Below are 21,663 nucleotides of genomic sequence, written 5' to 3' on the forward strand. Positions count from 1 at the left end.
TGTGTCTGCAGGAGTCCCGCTGAAGGGCAGATCTGCAAGCGAGGCGTTTGCAGGGCATAACAGCCGTACAAACATCCCCGCCTGCGGCGAGAGCCCGGTTTGCCTTCGGCGTGAGCAGCCCTTTCTGCCCCAGGAGGATGGTGCTGGGGTAAAACCACACGCTGGAGGCCCCTGCACACTGCATGACTAGGGCCGTGAAAGCGCCGGGGGGAGCCCGTGCAGAACTGTGCTCGCTTCACTGGGAGCAAGTCCTTCGGGTGCCGCAGGAACGAGCCAGCGCTTCCTCTTGCGGCCCTGCGGCCGCTGCCCCCAGCGCTCCAGCTACGGCATCAGCGGGGGCGCTCAGACGGGCGCCACGGGCAGCCGCCAACAGCTCCACGTGCCGGAGCCGCGCCGGGCAGTGGAAGGCAAGCTCGCATTGTGACGCGCGGAGGCAGGTCCAGGATAAGGCTTCTTCGGGTTGCTAGGACTGGGGTAACGCGGCGCTTGCTGATTGGTGGCTGGGTCACGTGCCCCGAATGCCGAGCAGATCCGGGCGCTGCAGTTGGCTCGCAAAGCTGAGCGTGCGCAGTGGCCGGCGGGAGTTCCGGGCTCAGGTAGGAGCCGAGCGTCCATCACGGCGGGGGAGGGTCTCGCGAGGCGTCGGTTCCGCGCGCCGAGCACTGCGGCGCCTCTATGTGGGGCGCGCGCCGGTTTTGCCAATGCCGCAGGCACGGGGCACGGGGTACGGGGTCGCGGCCCGTGGTACCCGCTCCAGCTTCGCACGGCTTCGTCCCCCACTTCCCCTCCACCCTCCCCGAGGGCACGAGCGCGGCTCTGATTTGCTTCGCGCTCCTCGAGAGTGGAGGTGGCGGCGCCCGCCCAGGGCTGCGCTGGGGCTGCGCTTGCTAGTGGGGCCGGGCGTGTCGGCCTCTTCCCGCGGGCTGGGAGCGAGGTGGTGGCACGGGCAAAGGCAGGGCAGAGCCAAGAAAGGGCTCGCTTTCTGTGACCCTCTCAATAGCTTGGTTTTCAGGGTCCTGTCAAGCCAAGGGCTGCCCGCGGTGCAGAGAGGGAGGTCTGTGTGCGAGGGTAAACGCTTCTTCCCTTCCCTTCCCTTCCCTTAGGCTCTGATGCTTGGTGGGGTTGTTTGGGCAGGAGCCTTGGCCTATAGAGGTTCAAAAGGAGGCCCCCCCCCCTCCGGATTCCTCCTGTGAATTGCATCTCCCAGCACTGGGCCTGGCTTATCTGTACCCACAGATAAGTGTCCAAAAGCTTGTGATTTAAACTTTTTTTTTGGTGCAAAAATCTAGTTGGTTTAATAAAAGATATTGCCTCTACCATGAGTTCTGATAAAGTCATTATAGTGCTTACAGCAGATCTTGCAAGTGCTTGTGTCTGGTCGGTGAACTCATGGAGCTCCCCTGCTCCGAGACAGTGTTCCTGTAGTGCCACTGCCTCCCTCCCTACTGTGGAAATGTAGCCACTGGAGATTTGAGCAGCTGCTGTGAAAGGGGGATACTCAACCTGGGGCCTCCTTGCTGTTGCAGTACAACAGGTTTTGGGGAGAATGCAGCTTAGGTCCTTTTGGTCAAATTTGGATGGGATTTCAGCACTGCTAACAAATTCTCTGTATCCTTAAATTGTGGCCCAGCCTATGCAACCATTTTCCACTTCCTTGTTAAGAATGTAGTTTTTAAAATTTAGATTTGGAAACAAATTTACCAGCAAAAAGCAGTTTTTAGGCACCCTATCTAAAAGGTCTATTCTTCCCCTGAAATCTGCCTGCTTTATGGTATAGGGAGGTTGAGGATTATTTGATGGATGCCTTCAGCTAGGCAAGTACGATGGAGCAAATACTATACCAAAGAGATTGGCCATTGGAGGTTTTGTGGGGCAGCATACTACTGGGTTAGATTTGGGGATGAGAGCTAGAGACTTCCAAATCTTTTCTTTGGCTTTCGGTAGGATGCTTAACTCTCCAACCATTCAGTTTTCCCACATGGGATATAACTTTTAACATGCCATTCTGTTGTGGGCTGATCAGGTTTCATTAGTATTTGTCAACTGCTCTGTAGATGAGAAATCCTAAACAAAGCTAGTTTACTCCTAACACACATTCTGAGCTCCTGAAATGAGCAATGCTGGAACAAGGAATCTGCTGGGATACAGCAGTCTTGTCTTGAAACTTGGCATGAACTTTTTTTCTTCCATGTTTTTGGTTCATGAAAATTTCACTTCTAAAGCAGCTGGTCAAGAAAATTCCATCCCTCCCAAAAGCAAAATGAAATCCTGAATGGGTTTGTGATTGTTTGAAATAAAGCTCAAGATTCACCAAAGGTTTGCAAGCCTTGCCTCAGTTTCAAGTTTGTTGTGAAGCCTGAAGTCACAATTTCCTAACAAACATACTGCTGAGTAGGGCTAAATATGCCCATCCTGCTGGTGGCGAGTTGCTCCTTGAAGTGTGTTAAAATAAGCATTTAACTTGTTATAACATGTCCTTTAACCATTGCCATTACCTTATTCCCATTCAGGACAGTGAGTGAATCCCAGTTAAGGGGATGAATTCCAAAGAGCTGGAGATGGCTTAGTCTTTTGCAGAACAGTGATACAGATAATAAGGAATGTATAATTTTTTTTTTTTATTATTCCTGTCTCGGGCCAAACTAGCCAAATCAGTTCTGAATTCCATTCACTGAGCTGAGCAGAACTCAGTCGTTCAAGTTTGTGTGGTGCTCCCACCCACAAGTATCCTCCTTCCCAATCTGGGGCTTCAGATGCTCCCAGATCCATGGCAGGCTTCCTACGTGCAGGCCCGAAACCCAGAGGTCTTGGAGTTCAGATGCTCCCAAATCTTGCTTACCCTTAGCTCAAAGGCCAATGTATAACTTTATTCTGAATGAATAAAGGGATTGGGGAAGTTTTGGCATTTATCTGTAAGCTGATAGGGTCAGCGTGCTCTTCCCTCTGCAGTGTATGGAATTCTATCTGCAGAGTGATTCAGTGGATCTGCCTCACTGCCAGCTAGGATTTTTTCAGCCAGCTGACTAATGTGAGTTAGATTAGACTTTACAATGAGATAACAACTGTAAGTTTAAGCCAAAAATTTATGTCTATATAATTCCTATTTTCAAGGGGAGGAAAGCAAGGGGGTTTTGCAGAACACTGAAAAAGTCACTCTTGCAATGGAATAAGTGTGTCCACATGAGTGACTGTAAATCATAAGAAGTGTGGGGTTGGAAGGAGTCTTACAAGATCATCTAGTATAGTCTGTCTTGCCTCAGATCAGGAGGATCAAATATACCTGAAGTATCCCCGATAAATGTTTTCTAACCTAGTCTTAAAAAACTTCAAATGATGGTGAGTTTTATCATCTTTCTAGGTAGCCTATTCTACTGCTTAACTCTTACAATTTAGAAAGTTGTTCCTAATACCTAGTAGAAATGTTTGCTTGTAAGATAAGCAAATTACTATTTGTCTTGCCCTCAGTGGACATGGACCACCATTGATCATTGTCTTTTATAACAACCTTTTTCAAATTCGAAGACTGTTATCCTGTCCCCCTGTCTTCTCTCTTCAAGCAAAAACCAGCCCTTTCAACCTTTCTCCACAGATCATGTTTTTCAAACCTCCTTTCATTTTTTTTGTCACGCTTCTTTGGACTCCAGTGTTTGTTTTCATTTTTAAAGTGTGGTGCAAAATCTGGATGCAGTATTCCAGCTGAGGTCTCACTTGTCCTACATGGATAGAATTGTTACCAGGGGTCTACCCAACTTGGGGAGACAGCTGGCCAATTATGTGGGCAGATTGCAGGGCCAGCTGCCATTTTCCTGGCCCTATCATGGTGGCCCTCCTGCCATGCCTCTGGCCAAAGGCCCCCAGAGACCCCAACTGCCACTGCTGATTGATGAAGGCTGTCATAGTGTCCTGCCCCTTGCTGCTGATTGGCTGAGAGGACTGTCCATAATGTGGTCCTACCCCTCACTGGTGATTGGTGGAGAGGGCCAGGCTGCACAACAGGCAGCCCTCTCAGCCAATCGGTGGCGGGGGGCAACAGCTATCTTTGCCTGCTCATCTTCATGCTGGCAGCCTCCTTTGTGCTGGGCTGCATGGCTGGGAGGACGGCTGGCTCCTACTGGGCATTTTATTTTTAGCAAGTCTCCCCCCTCCCCTCCGTGATGGATTTTGTGGAGATTGCCTGATTTCGCCATTTCCATGAAATCTGTGAAATCATGATTTCAGTAGGTTCCTAATCATATTTCACTTCGCATACAACATTCCTTTTAATACATTTTAGAAAGAGCTTTGGTTCTTGCACCAATATCACATTGCTGACTCATTTAAGTTTTAGTCCACCAGAATGCCCAGATTTTCTTCTTCACTACTGCTACTTAGCTTTGTAAATTTGATTCTTTTCTCTTTCCTAGGTATAGTCCTTTGCATTTGTCTTCATTACGCTTTACATTATTGATCTTGGACCATTGTTTCAATTTATTGGGATCATTTGAACTCTGAACCTGATCTCCAGAGTGCCTGTGCCTCTGAGGTTAGTGTCATCCACAGGTTTTATCAGTGTGCTTTCTACTCCACCATGATGGGTGTTAATGAAAATTAATAGAAACAGATTCTGGGCCAACTCCTATGGAACTGCGCTTGAAGAATTCTCCCTGTTTGAGTGAATTGTTGATAACTAGTCTGAGAAGTGTTTGTATTGGCGTTGCTTTGTGGTGATTCCATATTTCCCTTTTTGCTTATAAGCGTAATGTGGGGCACTGTCAGAAGGCTTGGAAAGTTGTACCTAGTGGTATATTGGTAGATGGGCAACACTTTCCCTTGTAGGTATAACCTCCTACTCTCCCTTTTGAGATGTGGTTGGGTTAGAGGACACTGGTGTTTTTAAAGGCAAACCACAATCAGGATTTATATCTTGAAGATGTGGCTGCTTCCTGAGCCCCACCATGAAATCCCCACCTGGGTTGGTCTCTGGTGCAGATCATTTTCTATAGGCAGTGAGTGTACATGAGCCACTTCAGTGCTCTTTCCTCTACCACCTCTCTTGGGGGAGTGTCTACTGTTGTTGCTGCTCCCTCAGAAGATTCACGCTTTGCTATTCTCTACCAAATGAGTTTACTCTGAGAGCCTTTATTTTGTTTCTGGGGTCCACCCCGATTTGCCCCAGCCAGATCTATAAACATGGGGTTCTCCTGGCTGAAGAGAAATTAGCTGACACTTCACTGTTCCTTAACCTGATATTCAATCCTCAGAGTCACTTGTAGCCCTCTCTGTAGGTCATTTAAGCAACAAATTTACCCAGTGGCAGCATATATGCTCTGGCTTCTGTTTCCAGCTACCACACAGTAGGGCTGTGCGAAACTTCGTCGGCAGTTTAATTTCGACACTGTTTCGACTCGTTTTGAGCTCGAAAGAGCAAAATCTAAAGAAAACAGAGAGCTTCGAAACAGCCTCTAGATTAAACCAGGCAAGTCAAAATGTTTCAAAATTTTTTAAATGTTTCAAAGCTTAAGCTGGGCTTGCCTGCAAGGAAACAGAAACTAAAGTAAGGAGAGGGAGGGGAAGGACTGCTCTCATTATTGACTGTGTAGCTGTCCAGTGACTGTCATCTTTCCCTGAGGTCCCTTCCAATCCCAATGCTCTGGGGGAGGGGTGGAAAAACTGCATAAAAGGCAGCATTGTTTGAACTGCCCTGCTTTCTGCCTTGGTGTCAGTTGAGTGAGGGTGCACCTTAACACACACACACAGTGTCATCCACCCATGTCATGAGTTTTGCCTGTCTGCAGCCAGAGGTGCAGGGTCGCAGAACGCAGAAGCCCCTGTACCTATCTCCTTGAAAGCTGGCAGGATTTGTGGCTTCAGCAGGGGCTAGCAGGCCTACAGTTTTCAGCCTGCTACACCTTAATACACACACAGTGTCACCCATGTCACGAGTTTTGCTTGTCCGCAGCTTGAGGTACAGTTTCCCCTAAACTCCTGCACCTGTCTCCTTGAAACTTGGCAGGCTTCATGCCCTTAGAAGGGGCTACCATTCCTGCAAGTTTCATCCAAATCAGGTGAGAAATGACAAAGTTTTATAAGCTGTTTCAAGCTTCCCCATTATAGCCTATGGGTGAAACTTCGAAACGGCATCAAAACAGTGAAACTATTTTGATGAAATGAAACAGAACAGCAGTTTTGAATCGAAACGAAACACTGTTCCGTTGAAAGGGAAATCAAAATGGAATGGTGCCATTTTGTACAGCCCTACTGCACAGCAAGGGTTGGGGAGGAGAATGTAAATGAGATGAGTGAGCCCCAAGCTACTTTCCTAGCTTTGAGCCAGGGTCTTCCTTAGAATTCATGACAGTATTCATGCTGCAGGTACGGTGTTAACTTTCAAATGGGGTGGAAGGGTAAAAAAAGTTTAAACAGACCCTTGGGTGATTCCAACCAATGTGAGAAGCTTATTGATTAATTGACAAAGCAGAATTACTGCAAGATTAGTGCTGAGGATAAGCATAATCTTATGGGACAGGTCTGGACTGCTGTGAAGCAAAGCTGGCCAGGCTCACAGTCTCAACAGCAGGGGCTTTCTCTAGGTGGTACTGCAGGCAAATGCTCCAGCAGGCGCCACACAGAAGTACCCAAATAGTGTTGTTCTGCCACGCCCCCTTCCTCCCCCCCCCCCCCAAATACCTGTCTGGTAAACATAATCTTCTAATAAATGATCCCCAATTGGTTTTATTTGTTTCTTTGTTTCACTGAAACTTCCAGATTCAGATTAAACTAGATTTCGTATTGGCCAAGAAGGTGCCAGTTAGTTCAAACAGAACTTTGAGAGAGTAATAGGGAGGGCTTCTTATTTCCTTTCTTCCCATGGCAGAATGTTGTTCCAACTCTAGCTAAGAAGTTTGCCTTGTTCTTACTGATTGTGTCCAATTAGACAGATGGACAGTTTTCTCCGATCTGCTGACCAAGCCAGCCACAACATCTGCAAACCCCCACATGGTACATCACTCAAGGACAGACTTCAGGCCTGCTGTTGCCCCTTTGCCATAGGACTTTTGAAAATGACTGTGTGGTAGCATTGTATCCATTACTCATGTCTTGGGCCTATGTATGACCTACAGCCAGAATTTATTCTTTGATAATGTGCTTGCTCTTCACAATGTGAGTGTGTTTACAAGCTTAAAGAACCATTCACTCTAGGCTGGCCAGTGTATGAGCTGCACTCTGACACCAGACCCTTTTTTGCTTGGTATTGAAGTGGACCATCTGCATGTGCATACCTGTAGAATTCTGCTCCTGTGCACTGTGTTCATTTACACCTCACCAAGTGAGACAGGCTTATTTTGTGGAAACTGATGAACATAGGTAGAATACAGTAAGTTGTTTTGCTATTGTGATTCCAAAATTTTGCTTACAGTCCCATCTATACAAAACTTCCCTGTCTTGTTGCCCTGAATTCAGAGGTTTATCAGTTTCTGAAGTGCTGTTTCAAGTGCTCTATGTTCTTTCTTTGGCAACAGCACGCTTCATCTGTCCTGTCATTTTTATTGTAGCTATGTAGGGAAATCACTGACTCACTGAAGTCAGTGGCAGAGTTATTGACTATAACAGGATCTGGCTTTTTAGCTTTCCTGCACTGAAGCTGACTGTCCACTTATCCACATTTCCTTCTCCTGTCACAAGCTATATTTGAGAATGTTAGGGAGCCTGAAGGAGAAATAGCAGATGGTGATATCGCCTTTCAGTCTGTTGTTACCCATTGCCAAAGTATGGTGTAATGGGACAGTATAATGCTGTATTTTTGAAGAGATGTAAAATTGAGAGCTAGTGCACTTCTGTATAAAAAGTCCTTGCCTTTTATACAAACATGGCATATCTTGACCACGTTCCCATTTGTGAAATTAAGATTCTGCTTCCTTAAATAATCTCTGTGGTTTCTGTTGGATTCTTTACTACTTATCTAAGGTCTGTTTAGTGTAATGGAGTCCTGTTAAGCTTTTCTGTTCCATTCTATCTGTGGCTGAATCTCGCTGTTGGATGAATTGCATCTTGCATATAGTTTTTACAGCGCTTTGGGCAGGAATGGAACTACCTGCACAGTCAGAATCTTTCCAAAGTGATTTATAAAGCCTGCGTCTTCAAAGAAAGGGGGAGGTACTTTTCCTTTAAAAACCTCTGGGTCAGTGGGTTGGGAGGAAGGAGCAACCCATTGTTCCCAAAGCTCTGCCGAATGGTGTATAGTGGTCTTTGAGAGATGGTGGGTCAGATATCTACAACTCTCCAAAGAGTATCATATTTTTTAACAACAGTCTGTTTAATGTACACTATTTTATTTAGCAGCGGTTTGTAAAAGTTTCATTGTTTAATTTTAGAATTTTTATTTCAGGCATGTTTCCATAAAATTAACTTTTTTCAGTGTGAAACAATGTCTTCCACACTGTTGCTCGTTTGTGAGGAATCTGCAATTAATTATTTCTTCTGTACTAGTTAAATCTATCAGCCAACAGATGTCAAGTGTAGCAAAAATGCTATAATAATATTATGATCTAATAATAGTTATAATGTTTCTCATTACCTGGCATGGCTTTTGAGAGAGGCAGACTCAGAAATGAGTGGGAATGTAGTGCTTAACCTTGAACCATGGAAACATAAATGGGCTCTTAATCTTGCAGGTGTTTAAGCTACACCCACCTAGCCCAAGCCATTTCCTAAAATAAGTCAGGAATAACCATATTAATAGCATTTAAATGTTGAAATCCCATTACCAATATGGTCAAAGTCACAGAATCACTTTGGCAAACTCTACTGATGAGTAAGGTTCTTGAAATGAGTTTTGTATACCAGTAAGTGTGAAGCCCTGGTCATTTTTTGACTCAAATTGCAGTAAATATTTTTTGCTTGTCATTGCCTCTGAGGACAATGCATGTAAATTGCTTTCACCTTGGGAACAGTAGAGAAAATGCAAGAATCTCTCTTTTATATACATCATTTGTGCTGCTTCTAAGTGCCAGGAAGTCTCTGACCCAGTCTGAAATGCACTAAGCTGGAGTAAATCAGCTTTCAGTCTGGTCTTTTAACTGTTTGCACCTCCTTTGAAGTCAAGAGGTGTTGTAGCTGTTTCTCAAATTAAGACTTTTGTATGGGGGAGAAAGTAGTACTTGAAAGGGTATTGAATTTTCTTTAGTCCTTAAAGCTCTGGTAGGATGCTAGACTACAGATGACTCTTCATGGCCAGTATTCTAGCCCCTGGCCTGGAGTTCATGAAGGCTTACTACCTCAGGATGTCATCTAGTCCAACCCCCTGCTCAAAGTAGGACCATCCCTAAGATAGATGGCTATACCCTGTACAGGAGAGATCATGCTCAAAACAGGGGCAAGGGTGTAGCGCTCTATGTGAAGGAGAGCTACACGCCCCTAAAAGCTGAGATTGGCACCTAAGGAGGGTGACTGGAGACCCTCTGGGTTAGAATACAAGGGGAACCCGGTGAAGGGGATACAATGGTAGGAGTCTACTACAGAACTCCGAATCAGGAACAAGAGCTTGACCGTGAATTGACCAGGGAACTGGATGAGGCTGCATGCTCTTGGTGCATGGTTGTCATGGGAGACTTCAACTACCTGGACATTAAATGGGAAGAGCACTCAGCCAAATCTGATCGGTCACAAAGCTTCCTTATATGCGTGGATGAGCTCAAGAAGTTTATGGGTCAACAAGGGGTAAGGCGCTGCTGGACCTGGTACTGGCCAAAGAGGATGATCTAGTCAGTGACCTAAGAATCAAAGGGAAGCTGGGAGATGGTAACCACAAGGTAATCACTTTCACTATCCATCACAAAGCTGTCAAGGCAGTCAGCAATGCAGAAGCCCTTGACTTCAGGAAAGCTGATTTTTTTTTTTTTTATTTTCATGAGCTCAGGAGGCTTGTTGTTAAGGCCCTGAGAGGCCATGATATGACAGGGAGGGGAGTTGACAAGTGGTTGCTCCTTGAAGCGATCCTAGAAGCACAAATGAAGTCCATCCCAACCCATAGGAAAGGGAGTAAAAGGGCTCAGCAACCTTCTTGGCTCAACAGGGAACTCATGGACCTCCTACGCCTAAAAAGAGTGGCGTATGAAGGATGGAAGATGGGAAACGCCACTAAGAAGGAGTATTCTGCACTGGTCCGCACCTGTAGGGAGTGAACTAGGCAAGCCAAGGCTATAACCAAACCCCAACTGGCTACACAAATCAAGGACAATAAAAAGTCATTCTTCAGATACATGGGGAGTCAGAAAAACAAGGGCAACTTTGTACCCCTGCTAAACCAAATGGGGCAGCTGACAACTGACACCCAGGAAAAAGCTAATCCGCTTAATGATTACTTTGTGTCAGTTTTTCACCAACCCAAAGGGACCAGCCCACCTAGCATCATGTGGGATGGCCAGGGTGAGGGCGAGTACACGCCCACCATTAGCGTAGATCTTGTGAAGGAACACCTTGAGAAGCTGGACACCCAGAAATCAGCTGGTCTGGATAGATTGGACCCAAGAGTACTAAAAGAACTGGCAGACATCATAGTGCGGCCACTGGCAAGGATATTCAAGAACTCGTGGCACTTAGGCGAAGTATGTGAAGATTGGAAGAGGAACAATGTGGTGCCTTTTCCAGAAAGAAGATCCGGGAAACTACTGGCCAATCAGCTTGACCTCAATCCCTGGAAAGATCTTGGAAAAAATTATCAAAGAAACCATTCTTAGCAGGCTAACAGAAGGCAACGTTCTGAGGGATAGTCAGCATGGGTTTGTTGAGAGTAGGTCTTGCCTGACCAATCTCATTTCCTTCTATGACCAGGCGGCACATCACCTGGACAAAGGGGAAGAGCTTGATATCATATATTTAGACTTTAAAAAAGCCTTTGACCTGGTGTCCCATGATGTCCTCATGGAAACATTGGGCAACTGTGGCCTCAACTAGCCTGTGGTTCGATGGCTGAGGAACTGACTCTGTGGTTTGATCCAGAGAATGGCAGTCAACAGAATTAAATCAACATGGCACTCAGTGACTAGTGGTGTCCCCCAAGGCTCTGTTCCTGGACCTGTACTCCTTAATGTCTTTTTATAAACGGTTTGGACCCTGGTGTCAGAAGTGGTCTGGCTAAGTTTGCTAATGACACTAAGCTTTGGGGAAGAGTGTCTACATTTGAGGGTAGGCCTCAACACACTTGCAAGGTGGGCGGATGTAAACCTGATGGCATTCAATATGGAGAAATGCTAGGTGTTCCACTTTGAGGTTGGGGGGAGGAAACCTGCATCACACTTACAGGCTTGGCAGTGCTACACTCGCTAGCACCACAGCTGAGATTTGGGGGTCATGATTGACCACAAGATGAACATAAGCCACCAATGTGATACCACAGCCAGCAAAGCGAATGAAACTCTGGCTTGCATCTACCGGTGTAACTTGAACAAGACCCAGGATATCATCTTCCCACTGTACTCTGCCTTGGTGAGGCCGCAGCCGGAGTATTGCATCCAATTCTGGGCTCCACAATTCAGGAAGGACGTGGAGAAGCTTGAAAGAGTCCAGAGGAGAGTCATGCGCATGATCAGTGGGCAAGAGAACAGGCTTTACAAAGACAGGTTGAGAACCATGGGACTCTTGAGCCTGCGCTTCTCTAGGCTTAAGGATGACTTAGTGGCTGCTTATAAGTACATAAAGGGTATGCATCAGGATCTGAGAGAACTCCTGTTCACCAGACCACCCCAAGGGATAACAAGGTCCAATGGTCACAAACTCCTGCAAAGCTGTTTTAGGCTGAACATAAGGAAAAACTTCTTTACTGTCTGAGCTCCCAGGGCCTGGATAGACTCTCCCCAGAGGTGTGCTAGCACCTACTTTGGATACCTTTAAGAAACAGTTAGATGCTTACTTTGCTGGGATGCTTTGACCCTAGCTGACTTCCTGCCCCTTGGGCAGGGGGCTGGCCCCGATGATCTTACGAGGTCCCTTCCACCCCTAATGTCTATGAAACTACGTCCCAGTCTATCTGCATCTTAAAAACCTCCAAGGATGGAAATTCCACCACCTCTCTGGGTAGCCAGTTCCAGTGCTTTACTACAGAGAGGTTTTTCCTAATATTCAACCTAAACTTCCCTTGCTGCAACATGAGACCACATTGCTCCCTTTCTGCTATACCAGTACTGAGAAGAGTCTAGCTCCATCTTCTTTGTAACCACCATTCAGGTTGTAGGTGACATGTAGGAGGGGCGTGGGGGGCACGTGCCCCCCCCCCCAACAGGGCCATCCTTGCTGATGCTGCCACTGGCATCAGCGGGTGCTCGGCATGCATCTCCCCACCCGCAGTGCCATACCAATGGGGGGTGCAGAGGGTTGGTCCCCTGGTGGCACTTACGGTTTTGCCAGTGGCAGTCCCACAGTTCTGGTTTTGCCGCTGGTGTTTCTGGGCTTGGCAATCAGACTCCTCTTCCCACCCCCCAGCTCAACGATTGGCTGCTGGGGGGGAGAGGCCTCCTGCTCAGTGATCTGGTGCCCCACCAGATTCAGGAGGTACCAGTTCCCATGCTTCAGGTAGTTGAAGGCTGTTATTAATTCTCCCAGTCTTCTCTTCTCAAAATGATGTAAGCTCAGTTGAGTCAGGCCTTCTGTGATCTCTGTTAAAATTACCACCTCTAGCCTTTTCTTTTGAAAGGCTCAAGCACTCATTCACATTGATATCTTTTTCTGTGTGAGCCCACTTATCACCATAAGCCCCGTGCTTTTGGAAATGCAAGGGCACACAACTTCTTCAAGACATTTGTAAAGAAGGAAACTCTAACATGCTACCCTTGTTTAGGGAGAACTATTTCTTTAAGCAAGTAAATACTTTGTCAAAGAACTCTCATCATTGCACCAACTACTATACTAAAGAAAAGGCAAATATTTGATTTTCTTCAAGCTCAGTTTTACATGGCTCGTTTTAATATTCACTCCTTTTTAACTTGCTAATTTTATTTTGCTCAATACATTGGGCATTCTTCTTATTTCCCAAGTTACTTTGTTCACCTGCTTATGTTTTATTTACTCCATAAAATCAAAATCATCTTTATTCTGTCTTGGTTCTTATACTATGTTACTCACTAGCATCAGAGCATCTCTTTCTTTTCTTCATCAGCAAAATAAGAACTCTGTAGTTTTCATTTATCTGACACCAGCCACAGGGATACAGTTACCATTTAAGTGATATAATGGCTTTCTGTTTTTCATGTTTGAAACAACTTATCTAAACCTGAGTGAAACCTATTAGACCTTTTAGGTTAAACATACCTACTCACCTAAAATATTTACACTTATTCTTTTGTTTTTGAATTGTATTGCTTGTTTCCTTGTATATTGGGCTTTTAAAACTATCCTAGGTCTCATTTATGTATTCCACATATAGCCGTAGAAGCTTTGAGAGTAGCTGCATGATGATAAACTTCCCCCTTGCAAAATATTAGTGCTGCTCTCCTTCTCAGGCCTGTTGTCATTATTATCCATGACTCTGTCTTGTCTTGCCTGTTTTAACTGCCTTCCAATGTTTCTTCCCAAATCGTTTCTTACTGTGTCCCAGCCTGGCCAAGATGCTCCTGGGTGTCTCGTTTGTACAAAGAAGTAAAAATTCATTATCCCAAAGAAAACAACTCTACTATTTTTGTAAACCTACACCAGCCGTCTTGTGTGCCTCTTCTTTCTTCCATTTGTTTGGCTTTTACTTTTTCTGTTCTTCTTCACATAGTTGCTGGTGGAAAAAGGACCTTCTCTTTTGCAACATATGTGGTCTGCCAGAGCCTTCCTGTATCTCTCTGCCTCATTGACTCCATCTCATTTCAAATTTCATCTGTAAACAACTCTTCTCCCTTGCTAAACACTGTGACTCTTAATTTTTCTGCAAGTGTATTTTTTAATTTGTAAACACTTTAGGACAGTTTGAAAAATGTAATATAAAGCTGTATTTTATTTTCTGTAATGATATGTTAATGCAGGCATATTTCAAAAGCATACTCTGCAGTACTGTGGATTTTTAATTAAATGTTGTTTTTCAAGTAAGCTTCAATAGATCTACAGTAACAAATGGTAGACAATATCCATACAGAACAAATTCACTCCATTTTCATTTCCAAGACAGTGAAACAGTGAAAGCAAATAGCCTTGAAAATGTGTTTGGCCTCTGCATGATTAAAGCCTTAGAATAAGTGTACTTCCTTGAGGTTATTTCTCCTTACAATATCTTATTAATGCTTTTGTTCTGTTCCTGGCTGCAGGGTTAACTGCAATATTGTTCAAAAGTTTTAGCAGGACTCTAGTATGAGTTGGATCTTCAATAAATTGTGGGTTGAAAGGCCCAAGGCTTTGGAGCTTGCCCATGCCCATTAACCCAATTGCAGGTGACATCTGGCAGAGGCTCAGCAGAGATGGATCTGCTTCAAGGCTCTGTTTCTAAGAAAGTGATTGTTAGATATGTACTTCGCAGGGTTTGAAGTTTTAACACAATTGACATGGCAGAGTTCTGAAGGCATTTGTATCCTGCATGCTTTGCACATCTTTGCAAGCTCCTACTGTGGTGATGTAAAAAGTGATTTGCACAGTTTGCAATTTATTTCACTTGGAATTTGGAGTAATGTGCACTCATGCAAAATCTTTTGCTACATCTACATAGTGCACCTTCCCTAGCAGTTTGCATCATTCCTATTTATGCTGTTCTCAGGATATAGTACCTGGGTAGCAGGGTCCTTCTTGTGTATACCAGAAGAACAGGAGTTTGTGTGTGCTGTAGTGCTTCTGTTGGCCAGGAGCAGTTGGTGATGGGTAGGGAGACACTGACAGGCAGAAATTCTCTTGTCTGTCTCTGACTCCTGTCTCCTGGAAAGCTGACCAGATTCTGTTAAAACTATATGCTTATCTTTAGTAAAGTGTGCATCTATGGCAGATCTGCTAGATCAGGGGTCAGCAACTCTCAGCACGCGAGGCCATTTTGCTTGGTACGCTACCCCCGGCCTGGGCTCTAGGCAGCTGCTGCCAGCCAGGGGTCTGGGCTGCGCCCAGCAGGTGGTTGGGAGGCTGCAAGCCCTGCTTCAAGCAGCTCAGGCACCATGGCTGGCAGCAGCTACCCCAGAGCCTGGGCCGAATGTAGCCAGGAGGCTGCAAACAGCTGCTGCCTTCCTGGAGCCCAGGCCAGGAGGCAGCAGCTGTTTGCAGCCTCCTGGCTGCAGCCTGCACAGGTTGTGGGTAACTGCTGATAGACACAGAGCACGGGCTGTTTGCAGCAGGGTTTGCATCTTCCCAGCCACCTGCTGGGAGCAGCTTGGGCTCCATGGCCCTCAGCAGCTACCCAGAACCTGGGCAGGATGCAGCCAGGAGACTGCAAATAGGTGCTGCCTCCCAGCCCCAGCCCTGGGCTCTGCGGAGGCAGCAGGTGCTAGTGATACTCCCCCCACTGTGTTGCCTGCCCTGCTGCCTCTGCAGAGCAGCGTGTGGAACAGCGTGGGGCGCATAAAAGCTGGCTGCTGCTCCGAGCTCCCTGCTGCCCTGGCCATGCTTCCCCTGCAGGTGGGGGCAGCAGCACGGGGCACAGCCCTGTGTTGCTGCCCGCATTGCCTCCGTGCACACAAGGGAAGTATGTCCAGGGCAGCATGGAGTTTGCAGTGGCAAGCAGCTTCCCTGTGCAGCCCCTCTGCGCTGCTACTCTGGGTTTCATGGGCTGCACTCCAGAGGGCCTGGGGGAGGGCAGTGGGGCTGGGAGTGCAGCATGTGTGACCCGGAGCGGCAATGCACAGAGGGGGGCCACACAAGGAAGCTGCCAGCCGCTGCAAACTCTGCACTGCCCTGGTCACACTTCCTGCGCTGCTGCCCCCCATGTACATGGGGGGCAGCAGTGCAGGGTTGTGCCCCTTGCTGCTGCCCCTGCCTGCAGGGGAAAGGTGGCCAGGGCAGTGGGGAGCTCGGAGCAGCAGACAGCTTTTGTGTGCCTCCCTATTGTGCCCTGCCACGCCAGGTTCCACAAGCTGGTCCACAGAGGTGGCGAGAGAGGGCAGCACAGCACGGTGGGAAGCATGAGCCCACAGTGTGCACCTGCCTTGCTCCTGCTCCTCACACATTTGGGGGGCTCAGGTCTCCCCTACCACCCCGGGAGTGCACACTGCTGCTGAGAGCCAGCCCCACCCCCTGCCTGAGCCAACAGCAGCAGTGGGGGAGCCGGCTCCTGCTTCTGCAGCAGCCACGGCCTTCTGTTGGGGTCCCTGGCCCCATAGCCCTAGCAGCTGGGGGCCCCCTCTGGCAGGGCTGGGGGGCAAGGGGCGCAAGCAGGGCTAAGGGGCTGTTATGGGGGGACCCGCACAAAACAAATATACAAAATCAAAGGTAGTATCAGAAGTTTTATTTATTGTCACCAGGTTTACAATTTTTAGAAAATCTGGTATTTACCGTAAAACAAAAAAGGCAACATTTCCGATTATTAACTATGCTAATATGCAGGGCATCCTGCCATGTACCCCCTGCCCTTGTTTTGTTTTTCTGGCATGCCGGCACTCTGGCACCTTCCAAGGTAGACATTGTGGTTTTTTTGGCACTCCGACCGAAAAACATTGCTTACCCTTGTGCTAGATGGTGTTACAAGAGTATTTGATGTTTGCATATCTGTACACTTTTAACTGGAAATAAGCCAATAGGTGGTGCTCAAGAACATGTAACATTGTTCACAGGTTCCCTAGAATTAATAAAGTTCTTGCTTATGTGCTGTAAATGACTTCCTGTGGTACAGCTCTTTGCAGGGAGCCACTTTTTGCGGGAAGCTGCCAAGATTCCTGGCTAGATGTGGTCTTTGAGGTGCTAGAGAGAGTTTTTCATACTTGGAAACTGAGAGTGGTGTTTTATCTCTCGCTGCTTGGAAACTTTTTTTGTATTGATTAAAATAAATATTTTTAAATGTTGGGTGTTTTTGACTAGTCTTTGATGCACAGCAATTACAGTCGCTCTTTAAAATATCTTTTGGACAGATATCTACATCTGTTGAGCTCCTCAGCAAGCAGAGTGAATCATATCCAATATCAGTGCTGGAAAACCTTTAAAAAAAAGTTTCAGATGTCTCATGGGGAACTTGGAACAGAACATACTGCAGACCCCAAATCATATTTGGAGATCATGAATCCTGTAGTCAGACAAAAATTCAGTGGAAATTTGAATGAGTTAGACCTAGGGATTTGGCCCATGTTTCTTGTTCCTGAAAATGTATCTAAAGAGTGTCTATAAACAACAGATTTGTATTGTCTTCATCCCTAATGTTATTTGTCAGGAAACAAGTTTCATGAGGACACGCACTTAAACATTTTTTTTTTAATAGAATATTCCTGGCTGGGCTTTAATTTCAAATTTCCAGCACTTATTAAAATTCGTCCACCTGCTGCACTTTCTGATTTAGTTTTTGTATTGCTTTTAATTCTGATGAGTCAAAGATCCTGTCTGAGCAAGGCCTGCAAGATTTGTCCTCTGTTTAATACCAGTACCCATAGCTGAAAAGAACTTGGATATAGACAAAACTGTGTCTAAATATAGCTTTTCATGAGGCATCGGATGCTCTTTAAATAAATTCTGAAAAATAGCTGCGGAGACTGGCTCTGGTGCTAAGAATACTGAATAGAATGCAGGATGACATACTCGCATCTCTTCCCTCTTTCATGTTCTTCCTACTGTTTTGGCTTAAATTTTACATTTTCCCTATATAGCTTTTATTTTATTTCATTTTTTTAAGATGGTGAGACTTGGGCCTTCCTTGCTGGTTCTGAGGTGACTGAAAACAGTGCCCTCCCCCACTTCTCTTCATTTTTTATATTTCCTTTTGTTTAGTTTCTTTTTTCTATTTTTAAATTCCTCTGTCACTTTGATATAATCCAGCCCTTTGCAATTCTATAAATCATTCCCTCCAAACATCCCAAATCACCCACAAGCATCAGGCTGTCCCATGGATGTTGTTCTCATCCTACCGAAGAAGAACCTGTCCTGGCAGCTGAGATCAGCTGAAAGCTTCTGCTCATAGAAGCTTGATTTGAGCAAGTGTGGCCAGGATCAGATAGCAGGTGAGTACTGGGCTTTGGGATTTACTTTCCACACTGCCCCAAGGGAGTTCATCTGATCTTCAGGTCACTAAGTAATGTCTTAGATATGGTCTCATTCTTTAATATTTAATATTACTTCAGCACCTCCAGGCTCCTAGACCAGGAGCTGTTGTGCTAGGTGTTCTTCCTGCCTCCAGAAACTGACAATTTTAAAGGTAAGAGAAGTGACAGCCTATGGATACAGATGTGGGGGGGGGAGAAACAGTGAGACCTGGCAAGATAGGCAGAGATGTCAGCACTATGGCTGTGCAAAACAGCACCGCTCCACTTCGACTTCCATTTCAATGGAAGAGTATTTCATTTCAAGTTTTTTGTTTAGTTTTGAAAGCACCATTCAATTTTGTTTTGTTTCATTGAAACTGTTTCGCTGTTTCAATGTTTTGCCCATAAGCTTTTCCTCGCCCAGTGCTGGGAAGATGGGTGCTGCCGCTGGCCCCAGCCGACAGCAACAGCCTCCTGTCATCTGGCAGGCAGATCAGGAAGGCTGCAGGGGCTGTGCCGGACTGTTCCTGAGGGTGTGGGCCCCTGATCTGCCTGCCGGATAACAGGAGGCTGGTTCTGCCGGCTGGGGCCAGCGGTGGGGCCTGGGGCAAATCAGCTTGTGCAGGGACCTGCCCCGGGCCCTGCAGCTGGCCACAGGTGACGGAACCAGCCTGCTGTCATCCAGCAGGCAGAGCGGGGGCTTGCACACACCCCCAGGAGGGCTGTGGGGGCTGTGCCGGGCTCCTCCCAGGGGTGCAGGCCCCCGATCTGCCTGCTGGATGACAGGAGGCTGGTACTGCTGGCTGGGGCCAGCGGCAGCACTGATCATCCTGGCACTGGGTGTGGGCTACGCCCAGCGCCGGTCTCAGCCAGCTGCAGCAGTCTCCTGTCATCCAGCAGGCAGATCGGGGGCCCGCACCCCCGGATGCAATCTGGCACAGTCTCTGCAGCCCTCCCGGGGGTGCAGTTAGGCCCCCCCAATCTGCCTGCTGCTGTCGGCTGGGACCGGTGCTGAAGCCAAGTAAGCCTAGCTTCGAAACTCAAAACATTTCGAAACACTTGTTTCATTTCGAAGCTGTTTTGAAGGCTTTTGTTTCATTTTTATTTCACTGTTTTGAGCATGAAACTCATCGAAACATTTTCAAAATGAAACACCGGATGAAATTTTGTGCAGCCCTACTCAGCACACCAGTAGCCTGACCGTTACCAAGCTTTTTCAAGGTGTTGTGGCCAATGTGCTGTAAAGAGAGATTTGAAGAGCTCTGAGGGGCTTTTCAGATGTCATGAGGCAGCTCTTCTTAATTGGGAAGAGCAGCATGGGAGAAGGCATGATGATGCTCTTCTGAATCTCAGGAGAGGGGTTGGAGGCTGACATTGTGGGCTGAATGGAGGAGGCAGGAGTCTATACCCCAGCAGTGAATGAGAAGTGAGGGGCCTTGAACACTAATGCCGCTTATCACATGAAAAATGTAACTTGTGTAAGGTCCTTGGAAGTGCTCTACTACCATGACACAACTCACATTCATGGCTGGAGTGCGCTTTTAAAATGGCCAACCGCGTGAAAAAAATCTTGTTAAATCCACTATTAGCTGAAGGCGCTGTAGAGCAGAGTGCCTTAGGGAACTTCTGTTCAGGTTCCCTGTGAGAGTTAAGTGCGAGTTGTATCCTGTGTGCCTTTGCGCAGCTGTTGCAGAGTGGAGAGTCTCCATTCCTGTGCAGTAGGGTTGGGAGTGGGAGGGGGAGTGGAAGTGTGGGTGGGGGAAGATGCCCTTGCTGGGGCCTGGGGTGGGGTGGGGAAAAGCTGGCTTGGCCTCCAAGGAAAGAAGGATCCATTCCCCCTTGCCCCATGATCTCTGGCCCCAGCAAATCAAGCTGGCAGCTGTGTTCTGCCATGATCAAAAGGCTCGGGTGGGGGAGTGGGGTGGAATAGAAGCCCCAGTGGTAGAGCCAGGTCTCCTGTATATTAACTAGCAAGTTCTGCCCATCACACTCCCAGATTAGGAATAGGACCTGTTGGTATCTTGTCAGAACTATTTTTCTCAATTAGGAATATTTTGTTACTCCATTGCAGGGAAAGCAGTCTCTCCCCGGTGCTTGCGGGACGTTCCAGAGTTTACATGTGTTCTAGCAGGAAGTTAGAGACTCTTGCAGCAATACCAGTGAAATGGGAGACTTACAAAACACTTTGACAAACTACTTAAAAGGTTTGCTACTTAAAGTCTGGGAAGGCTAAGATAATACCAGTAAAAAGGAGCAGTTTAGTATATAAAATGGGTATATAGGTTTTTAAAAAACCAGTAATTTTTCATCACCTGCTGCCTGTTTCAAGTAGCTGTATTTTCTTCTCTCTTCTTTTTCTCTTTTCCTCTTCCCATTAACTGTACTTCCTTTTGGGGAGAGCCTAGTTGCATACATAGATTCATAGATTGTAGAGTTGGAAGGGACCACAATAGACCATCATGTCCAACCTCCTGCCCCTGACAGGAAAGAGGACTAGGGTCAGATGACCACAACCAGGTGACTAGCCTCCTCTTGAAGACCTCCAAGCTAGGTGATGGCACCACCTCTCTTGGAAGCCCATTCCGGATCCTGGCCACCCTTACTGTGAAAAATTTCTTCCTAATAGCTAACCTAAATCCACTCTCAACTAGTTTACACCTGTTATTCCTAGTCAGTCCCTGGGGCGCCTTAGTAAACAGTGCTTCCCCTATTCCCCGTTGACCTCCCCTAATAGATTTATAGGTGGCCACAAGATCTCCCCTCAGCCGTCTCTTGTGAAGGCTGAAGAGATTCAGCTCTCTCACCCCCCCCCCCCCCCCGCAGTGGCCTTCGTGATAGACCCTAATCATGTGAGTGGCCCTCCTCTGGACCCTCTCAAGATTCCCCGCGTCCTTCTTGAAGTGCGGCGTCCAAAACTGGACACAGTACTCTAACTGTGGCCTGACCAGTGCCACATAGAGGTGGAGCATAACCTCCTTTGTTCTATTAGTCATGCACCTGCTAATGCACGACAAGGTGCGATTGGCCTTGTTGATGGCCTCATTACACTGCCGGCTCATGTTCATCTTGGAGTCAGTTATGACTCCAAGATCCCTCTCTGCCTCTGAGCTGTTGAGAAGGACACTCCCCAACCTATAGGTGTGCTGGGGGTTCCTTCTTCCCAGGTGGAGTACCGTACATTTATCTTTATTAAATTGCATCCTATTTCTCTCTGCCCATTGATCCAACCTGTCCAGGTGAGCCTGAATGTGCTCCCTGCCCTCCCGTTTACTAACTTTGCCCCATAACTTGGTATCATCAGTGAACTTGGAGCGGGTGCTCTCCACGCCCTCGTCCAAATTGCTGATGAAGATATTGAATAATCTCGGTCTGAGGACCGAACCCTGCGGGACCCCACTGCCTACCTCCCTCCAGGCTGAGAAGGAACCATCCACCACCACTCTCTGGGTGCAGTCCCTAAGCCAGTTGGCCACCCACCTGACCGTGTAGGCATCCACTCCGCAGTCTGCTAGCTTCCCAATGAGGATAGGGTGCGAAACTGTGTCGAAGGCCTTCCTAAAGTCCAGGAAGCTGACAT

At 46.9% G+C, this 21,663-nt stretch overlaps 1 protein-coding gene across 4 annotated transcripts in view; it reads left to right on the forward strand.

Annotated features, from left to right (window-relative positions):
* Positions 1-497: 497 nt before the first annotated feature.
* The window catches only part of SIL1 (SIL1 nucleotide exchange factor), a 233,805-nt gene continuing 212,639 nt past the window's right edge, over positions 498-21,663 (forward strand). For 2 of the 4 annotated variants that reach the window (XM_059733440.1, XM_059733443.1), the window contains exon 1: positions 498-596. The gene's annotated coding sequence lies outside the window, so the exon portion shown is untranslated. Of the gene's footprint in view, positions 597-4,445; positions 4,523-21,663 lie in introns of those variants that run through there. The other 2 variants (XM_019487124.2, XM_059733442.1) reach the window with 2 other exon arrangements.

Source organism: Alligator mississippiensis, chromosome 9 (genome assembly GCF_030867095.1).
Source record: "Alligator mississippiensis isolate rAllMis1 chromosome 9, rAllMis1, whole genome shotgun sequence".
Lineage (NCBI taxonomy): Eukaryota > Metazoa > Chordata > Crocodylia > Alligatoridae > Alligator > Alligator mississippiensis.